Source organism: Numida meleagris, chromosome 6, assembly GCF_002078875.1.
Source record: "Numida meleagris isolate 19003 breed g44 Domestic line chromosome 6, NumMel1.0, whole genome shotgun sequence".
Lineage (NCBI taxonomy): Eukaryota > Metazoa > Chordata > Aves > Galliformes > Numididae > Numida > Numida meleagris.
The window spans coordinates 29,317,734-29,327,979 of NC_034414.1; positions in this window are offsets into that span (position 1 = coordinate 29,317,734).

The window sequence follows — 10,246 nt, forward strand, 5'->3', positions numbered from 1 at the left end:
GTAATGCTGGCTTGGTGACGCGTTCTCCCGCAGCTGGAGCTCATCTTTCCATTTACCTCCAGGCCTAAAGATTCCTTCCCACCTTCCACAAAAACAGATACTTTATTAAACCAGAGCACATCTCACCAGCCAGCTTCTCTGGAGGATTTGTAAGCAAAACCAAGACACCCTGTTGTCTCTCCTGTAAGTTCTTTGTGTCACATTTCTCAATGGAGTTGCAGCTGTTCTGCTCTTGACTGCTCAGGTACAACTTTAAATCTACTGGAAAATAGTTATGCATTGTCTTCTCCCATGTGACTTGAGAAATTCAGTCTTACATATCCAGAGGATACTCAGAGAAGTGCTGTATGCACCAATATATATGAAAGCTCCCAAGCAGCAACACAGCAGGCAGCATCACGCCCATGTGTTTGGCAAGGACACCACTGGTCACTGGGGCACTTGACTAACAGCTCCACCTTTGCTCTGTGACCTCTGTCAAGTTGAGTAATGATAGGGTATCTGTTTTTCTTCTCATTTTTGGTTTTACCTATTTAGACTGTAAACACAGTGAGCACTGCTGGCCCGACAGAATTATATGCCAGTTGCAGCACAGCAGGGCTCCGCTCCAGTCTAAGCCTTTAGCAGCCCCTGGAACTCATAATAAGAAGGGATTAAAAAAGCTAAGAGAAGATGATTACTTTGTAAGACTGAGCCTCACCACATTGATTTAAGATGGTCCTTTAAATTGGCAACGCTGGAGGAAGAATGTTACAGAAAGGAAAAGCGTAACAGAAACAACTAATGAAGTGCACAGAACCAGAATGCTCTAACAACAAACGCACTGATTACAATAAAATTACAAAAAAAAAAAAAAAAAAAAACCAACAAAACAGAACTTGCTTCAGTTGATTCAGTAGCATATAAAATGCAAAACATTCAAAAAAAAAAAAAAAAAAAAAACAACCAACAAAAACAGAATGGCAATTAGCTTATAAAGGGGCAAGAGCCTGATTTGAAGGATACAGAATGAAACGCTTATCTATTCTTATCCAAATAAATTCTCAGCAGCTAGGTAGTTCTGCTATGCTCCGGAATCCAAAAGGTAATGGCAAAATATTTCCTTCCTCGAAAAGAATCCACAGAAGAAAAGAGTCTTCCTGTAACCTAAGACAGACTTTTATAAGTAACTTCAGACAATAGTTTTGCATGCTGGGACGTTTCAGATTATTCACTTAATTTCTAAAACAGCATCAGCCTGCTGATACTGACTATATTCTGCAGATTCATTACAATCTTCCAACTATCAGTTGTTGCTTTAAAACTAGCAGTGCTCCACTACCTCTGTGAAAGGAAATCAGCTCCCTACTGAAGTACAGTGCATGAGAATACAGTGAGAACTCTGACTCACAGCAGTAATTCAGACATTCAGAGCAATTCCCTACCTTACGTTTGCTGAATAGTGCCTAATCAGTCTAATGTGTTCTTATTTCTTGGTGGTATCTACTTGATGCCTAGCACGTACTTAAAAGCAACTGATGTGCTCCTGAGACTGGTAAGTGGTTATGAGACTGTCTTGCTCTTTCCCGATATTAAGGTCCCAAGAGATTTCTCACTAACAACATAGGGGGGAACCGCCAATGAAATATTCTGTCCATTACTGTCTTCCCGAAGGAGATGGAGATTTACTTCCAACTCTTTGGTGTTTTCCTCATCTCAGAAGAGAGAATTGAAATGATCTCACAAGGAGGCCTACACCCTGGTTAAAAGTACTTTATTTTCCACACACACTTTAGCAGCCTCACTTGAGACTTTCCCAGCTGCATCTGCTGTAGAGATGAAGCAGAGGGAAAGGAAAACATCCTTCTATTGTTTCTACAAACTGCTCAGCACAACCTAACTGTTATCACTGGCTATAATAAGCAGACTGAGAAAAACAGAGCTGTGAAATATCAGCCCATTCTCTCATTCTGACCAATCCTCCTTGCCCCATTGCTCTGAGCAGTCTGTAGGCCAGTTAAATGCCTCTCACCAGGAAATTAACCTTTTTCCTCCTGCCTCAGGAAGGATTAAAACCAGTTATAATGAATCCTCCTCAGGTATTAGTGAGGACTTGTCCAACCACACACATTTACACCCATGAAAAAGAAGCTTATCTCTCAGGACAATCAGAAGGCATTTCTCCATTTTCTACCTCTTCACACATGCTGCTGTGAGGAATTATTCAGAATTATCCATCATCCTCAAAATAGTTTTAGAAATATTCAGCAGCAATGTAGGGTTTTTGAAAGGGAGCATCTGTACCTCCCACCCTTTTACAATACAGCAGAATGGCCACCTTCACTGCCACTGCAGGCAGAAGTACAGAACCATGTGTGCATTACAGCTTAGAAACATTCACACGTGATTGCTTTCTGCCCAAATTATAGCAAGCAAAATGAGAGACCTCAGGGATTATTCCACTTTTAGATTGTACTCGTCTAAGCAGATTGCTCTCCAAGATCAGCTTCCTACTCCATTTAGCATTTTGTGGTTAAAGGGACAGCAGGATTCATTCAAGTCTTTGGGCTTTTTACATTTCCCTGTTAAGCTTCAGTTGGATGAGAAAGCTATGAACTAACAAAGCAGCAGCATAATAATCCAGGTGAAGTTGTTGCTGTCTTTACCAGTACAAGCTAAACCCCATTTACCCTATATAAAACAAACCTGACCTCATCCGCCTTTCACCTGTGCCTTATCATCACCCCTTTTACTGCCTTGTCTTGAAGTTCTGTGTACTGAGGAACTAGGCTTGCTGCAGTAGCAACGTCTGCAGTTACCAGCCTTGCTACTCTTACCACAACATTTCCTGCATCTTTCCCTGAGTTGCTAAAAATTACAAATATTGCAGCAGTAGGCCTTTAGGAGCATTGCACAAAGAAAACCGAGCTAATCTTTTGGTGTCCACTGCAGCTTTTTTCTGCTAAACCATAGAAAACTGCAACATTTCCTATTACTCAGAAACTTGAACTGGATTTGGGTTTATGTCCTGTGAAGCAGACTTGTTTCACAGAGACCAGCTACAGAAGGGAATTTAGTAGTGTTCAGTAGTTCAGTGGTTCTCCTTTGATCAGCCCACTTCTCTGGAGATGTACATATCCAGCAAGTCACCCTGTGATCCTTCACAGCATCCAGTCTCCACGGAGCAGCAGCAATTAGACTGGGAAGATCCAAGCACCTCATGGGGACGAGCAGAGAAATGGCACCATGTACCCTTTGTAATCACACACAGAATCAGACACCGCTGCAATTAGTACCTGCAGTGATTTAGTGGCTCTGTTAGGACATTTGTTCCTTTCAGATCCGGCCCTCACTCCCTCCACAGAGATCTGCAGTGGCAAAAACAAACAGGAGCAGGTGAGCACTGCAGAGAAAGGAGCCTTTCTGCTTCGACAACAGCAGCAGAGAAAAGCAACTCCCAGACACTCATCTCTGTGCAGCTGCCAGATACAGTGGTGCCCTTGAAATAAAAAGACAAAATCGTTCATGTACAAAGTCAAAAAAAAACAACCCAGTGTGAACATATTTGTTCAGATCACTGCCCAAGGAGCAAGTTCCAAATCAGCAATTGTAGTGAAAGTGCTTTGGTTTTTCAAAAAGAAATCTTCATTTTGCAACGTTACAGATGAATCACTCTGATAACCCAGTAGATGAACTGAGCCCAATAACTCTTATTTCAAACAACAAACACAAAAACTAGCAAGGGAAAGGATGCATCCCATGCTTCATTTCATGACTCATTCCAGTCTGGGGCCTTTGGCTCTCAGATGCTTTTAATTCTACTTCTTTTAAAAGCCATGAATGAGATCCCTTTGCTGCGTCCAGAAGGGAAACTGCTCAAAATGTACGCACTGTCCTGGCTTTCCCGTCCTCCTCAGATGCTACTGAACTGCTTCCAAAGGTGGCTGAGTGGCATGGAAGAGAAGAAACCAACAAACCTGGGCAGAGGAAGCCAAGGTAAGTTTCCCCTCGCAGCATCTTTGTGCTTTACAGTTTTCTGCTTAGCCCTGAAGGAATGAGACGTCTTCGTGCCTTGCCACTGTTACTCATTCTCACCTACTACCTTTGAGGAACTTGGCAGACTTGAACAAGATCAAACCAGGGACCTAGGAACCTGATATCCTGTGTCTCACCAGTGTTGAGGAACAGATATATGAGACCTCTTAAAAGATAATTACAGAAGGACTTCCAGAGGGAAAAAGACATTAAATTAATTCTGGAGTGACTTTTTTTTACCTTGAAGCATGGTAGTTCTCATCCACTTTATGGGGATGAGCAGTATACAGCAATAACATATTTGAGTGTCACCCCAGGACAGCACTACTCCAAACTCTATTACTATAGGGCATCCAGGCAAGCATGTCTGCTGTTCACTGTTTGGGCATGATGCCATTGCTGTGATCACATTATCATCACCCTACACTGACTACCCATAACAAATTGATTTTACAGTATCACAGCTATTTTTTAAATCACTGCAGCATGCTGCAGTGATCTAAATGAACTATGTAGCAAATTAAGCATGTACTTAATTGAAGTAAAATAGGACATTTGTACAGCAAGAGGATGAATGCAAGATTAGCTGTTTTGCTGAGCTAAGGTCCTATTAATTGTCAGATAATTGAACTTTTGTTTTAGACGGTCCTGAGAATGTAGATTTATAAATCTGCAAGAAGCATCGCAGTCAGCCCAATCTATTTCAGCATTTGAAGGCATATTTTTCCTAAACCTTCGGAGTTGTCATACCCAAGAGGAAGAAAAGTTTGAAACGACAGTACTCCCACCCCAGCAAAATAAAGCGCACCACAAGGAAAGGTGCCCCTGAGATGTTGGAAGCTGGAGCCATTCTGCATTTACCTCTGACTTTCATTATAGCTGTGCTATCATGGCACCAGTGGGGACAGGTGAATCCTGGGCTGTGTGACCAGCAGCCTTACAGTTAAACCAAAGGTTTAACTCAACCAGCTTTCATTCTGCTTGTGCTGGGACCTACTTGTATCCACCACCAATTCAGACACCAAGGCCAAAAGATTTTTAAAAGCCTCTGATTCAAGCTGTCTTGAATTTTGAGCTTCCAACTTGAAATACTTTCAGCCCCAGGAGTACACAGTTGCCATGCTTTTAACTGGAGCCTTCTGAAAATGAGGATAGAGATGTCCTAATCTGGTAAAACTTGAGTCACTCTAAATCTGTGATCACTCTTCATATATCTGGGCTTGAATAATAAGCTCAGGAATGCACATCAGTCATCAGGACTGGGAAATGGGCAGATGAGCATGAGACTTGTTTGTCTTAAATCTTGATGTTTTGTTTAAAATAAATACTCTTTAAATATATCACCCCACTTCCATCTTACATTGGTAAGGATCCAGAACTACGTCAGTGAAATGAATAAAGTTACACAAGGATAAAATGAGACTAAGAACAGAATCAGGCTTTTGGATATAAAAATATGGGCCACAGTTTTTTTTGTGTTTCTTTCTCCCTGCTTTTAATCTCACAGGGAAATAAAGAAGTGGTGAGGATGAATGAATGTCAGATGTGAAGAAAAATCTTTGGGCTTTCCATTCTGTATGAGAAGGCAGGACTAGAATAGTAAAAAAAAAAAAGCAGCAGAGGTCAGGAATGAGATACAGCGAAGAAAAGCAGCATGAACGCTCTTTTTTTTTTTTTCCTAGGATAATGGACTCAATTTGTTGTGTATGAAAAGAGACTCTTGGAGAGAAAAGCCAGAAATAGCAGAAGGTTTTACAGGGCAAGGGAGAGGTACTGTTATTGTACTTGATCTATATATGTATGGTTCATTCTGGGATTTTGTGGCTGCGTTTCTGAGAGCCTGGCATCTGCCACCCCACATCACCATCTCTTACCTAACCCACAAAGTAAGCACACGTGCCCTGCTCTGCAGCCAGACAGAGACAGGAGAAGAACGATTCTGGGGCAGCCCCAGGAGCCAAGGCTGCTGTCTCCAACCCAGCATGCTCAAGGAGGGCAGATGTTTGGTTTCTGTTGGATTAAGCTTTTGGCTAGAGATTAAGCTTTGCTGTGGGTTAGCTGCTGATCTTGATAGCTTTCCTGCATATCTGCCAAAAATGCCTAGTATAGCGTGTAGGCTCTTTTCCTGCAATCTGTCAAAAATCTAAGTCAACACATAACATTAAAACCAATATTTTAGAATAAATGGAAAAAAATAATTTGAGATGAACAAGAATTCCTTCTGTCCCTCCTCCCCTTTACAACCTTTACCTGCTTATCAGCACCACTGTTCCTCCTTCTGCCTGCTCAGAATGGGGAGAAAAAAAAGGAGATTGCTGCCTCCACTTCAGATACAGACACTGAGGAAGTTTGGCAGGAGCAAGACTGTGATCGAATGCACAAAGGCAGAAGGAGTAATGACATGAGTAAAATGAAAGTTATTATCACATTGCTTTTCAATAACTGTCCCAGATATATCCCTCAGGAACACGTTCACTCCCAAGACTGAAAAAGGTCAGATCTGGATCCAAACACTATTGCCAAAAGTGGTGTTTCTGTTGGGTTTGCTGAGTGGGAGAGCTCACTGAAAGACTGCAGACCCCTTGTTCCTCAAGGAGATGTCACAGGGATATCCTGGTCCCCCAGCTCCCAAAGATAGGTATCACCGTGCTGCTGCTACCACGCAAGGAGTGGGCTAGGGGCCAGGAAAGCACACTTAAACAGGCAGCCTGAGCCATCCTTTTTCAAGGCTAAATTTACTCCCCTGCAAGGCAGTGGGCCATAGCACATGGCAGCTGCTGTGGGATGAAGGGCGTCTGTCACTGTGCTTGGATGTTACTGATAGCTGTGGGTGTTCCCAGGAGTGGATTTTGGAGGGACTTGTGCCCTGTGTTCCTAGGACATGTGGAATCTGAAATTCCCCCTCCAGTAGAACTGGCTCGGTTCTTAATCCCTCAATATCTGGAGCAGATCAATTAACTGTGGTGCAGGACTGGTGGGAGGGGGAGGCAGGCTCTTTGTGAAGCTTCTTAGAGATATAGATCATCTCCAGCTTGTCAGCGTGTACAGCCAAGACCCTGGGAAGACTTTAGTTGCCTCTTCAGGCACAATTATTTCCCTTGCAAAATCTGTGCTGGACAGCTGATTGCCTCGGCCAAGATATCTGCATTTCAAAGCCACAGCATCTTACAAAATGCCTGCTGCTGCATGCCTTTACAGAGTGAGACAGTTTCTACTCACATGAATAACCTCTTTGCAGCCTGATAATGCCTCTCCTCAGATCAAGATCAGCCCTGATGCTCAGGCTGCAAGGTGTTGTCGCTCTGTAGGATACCTGATCATTTGCTATGATTATAATAAATGCTATCTCTGCCAGAGCTGCAGGTGAAATCTCCCTCAGGAGCAACATTTCCTGCTGACTCCATGTAGAAGGCTTGGCAGAACACCCTGTGCTTACAGATATTTTTGCTGGAAACAGAAAAATCCTCCTCTGGGGCTGCCCCCTAAAGCCCTTGACCCTGAACATGTAATCTCCCCAGAGACCTGATGTACATGAAGAAATATAATCTTCCTGAAGCATCTGTTGTCTGCATCACGTTAAATATGACTGAGATCCAACTGTCAAATCCCCAGATCACCGGCTGCAGAATCCCTTAAAGGGCAGTAAAATCCCAGCCCCTCCTGCAAGGAGCTCCAGCACACAGGAGGTCTTTCTATTTCTTTAAGAAGTGCTATTTTACCACTGCTGCAGCCCAAGAGGTCCCTGTGGTGTCCAACAGCCATTTCACCTGCTCTGTGCCCTGGGAAGAACAGATGGGAGATGGAGCTGTGGATCCTACGCTTGCAGAGAGCCCAGCAGTGGGTTTGTGGCTGTGCTGGGAGCCAAGAAATTGGCAGGTGTTGGGCAAGGGCTCTGCAAGGATACCCTGCAATATGGGCCTGTGTGGCAGAGCAGCTCTAATGCCTCAATGAAAGGGATTCAGGGTTGTCTGTATCACAAAAGACTCAGAGATGAGTGGTGCCTGCTGCTTTTTTCTTTATATATTTCATTTTTATGCATTTTTTTCCAATACTCCTATCCTTCACATCTGCCCTTCCCTCACCATTGCCCCCCTTCCTCTACTCCTCCCTGTAATGCTGCTGTCCTTGCTTCCCCTTTTATACATATGACCCTTCCACTATGTGGGGATTAGCATCTCACTCATAAATATGTGAAATAGATATGCAGATGATCTAATTTGCTGGGGTTTGTAGGGCTGGCATGACAGATAGGAATGGGAAGAAGAGTATGTTCTGGCAGGTCAGCTGAACTTCCTATGGGGTGGGGAGCAAGAAACAGGCACACGTAACAGCACCAGCACAGCAGGAGGACTGCAGGGGATGAGGATGAGATGGTAGAACAGAAAGGCTGTGGAAGTAAGGAAGAGGTTCTCTGAGGATCACAAAATGCTCAGAGCTAATGCAGAGGAACAGAGAGCACTGATGGGCCTGAGGAGGAGGGGTTCGTAGAGCAAGAACAACATGAAGCTGAGAAACCATATGCAGAGGAGCTGCAAACCCTTCCAGATTTGCCTGAAGTGACCTGAGGGAGTCATGCAGCCCACTGGGGCATGTGAGCCCTGGGCCCTTGGTGTCCTCAACCCACAGACACAAAGAACATGGGGAAGTGACCTGTTCTGCCTTCGTGGGGGCCTTGTAATGAGTTTGAAGTAAGTAAAAATGTTCTCTTATGAGGAAATCCTCAAGGCACTAACTCCCTCTTTTTTAAAGGGATGTGGCATGTCTTAGATATTAATCTGATTATAAAGCCCCACATAAAACATGCAGACATAGCACTTGCTCCTAGCCTGCTCTGTGGGCATGCAGAGCTTCATCCTGACTCTTCTCTGGTTCTCAGATGTTTAGGGACAAGCAGAGCAAATGGGCCAGAGCGCTGCTTGCACTAAGCAGTCGCAGCTCTTCCTCACCAGTACAAGCTATGATGCAGTCAGTGGTGCAGTATGGAGGCCCTTGGCTGTGTTTATGCATGTAAACACACACACACTCACTATGTGTATAGGCATTTACTAGAAGGATCAGCTGAAATTACGTATTATTCTGCACACACTGAAATTCAGAGATTGACAGGGGAATCTTCTAGCTGAATTTAGCCCTGAAAGCCTATTCTGTGCCACTGTGTGGATGTGACAGCAAAGGCACTGAAAATTAATTGCAAGCTTGCAGCTATCCTCGTGCCTGAAGGCAGGCATGTAAAGTGCTTTCTGCTCTGAGCTTCCAAAGCACTGACAACTGCAGCTCCTGTGGGCTTTTATGGATGGTACAGCTCATCAATAATCAGCGCATTTGTGTTAAATTGCCAGAAGAGAGTTCCTGAAAGAAAGCTTAGAGTTCCTGTGTTCACAACATGAACCTGCAGTGGATGTAAGACGTAGGAAGGGACAGGTTGCCAAAAGAGCTGATGGAGAAACGGCACAGGACAGAGCTATGGCATCAGATGACAGCAGAAGGGGCAATGTAGATAAGCTCTGCAGTAACTGCAACAACACGAGCTGATAGAGCAGATGGTCATCTCATTTTAGCCTCTAACATGGCTTATTGCCCCTAGCAATACATACCCAAAAGTACTATGCTGATGAAGATGAGATTATGTAGCAAAGGGGGGGAGAGCAGTTCTATTCTGAATATAATAGACTCATGCTAAGTATCAGCTCTGACAGCCCCTTCATGTGCCAGCTTTGCACTTGGGCAGACTGCATGCAGGTGGCTGCTGGCATCTTCTCTCTGATGAAAAGCTGAAGGAATTTTTTCGGTCAGAATCCTCCGACCTGTGGGCAATCCGCTGCTCCCAGGGCTGTAACACACAGGGCAGTTTGGAACCAAAATTGTGCACACCAATGGAGCAAGCATGGGGTTTAAAGCAAGCCAACTTTGGCTTTGAAATGGGAGAGGCAGAGATAGAATTTGCTATGGATGAGAGTAGAAGGTGCTGATTCAAATGCAGGAATGGTCACTTTGAAGGCAGGCTGCTGAGTTTATCAAAAACTCCATTTACCTAGCAGTTAAGAACATAACAGCCTTCTGAAATCAGAAGTAAAGACTCTGTGCACCAGGCTAGCAGAATAAACACATCATACCAAAACACACTCCCCTAATGCAGTGCACTAAGCTTGTTCCCGAATCCCAACTAACTGAATCACCACAGAATCATGGAATTACAGAATCAGAGATGTTGGAAGGGAGCTCTGGAGATCAT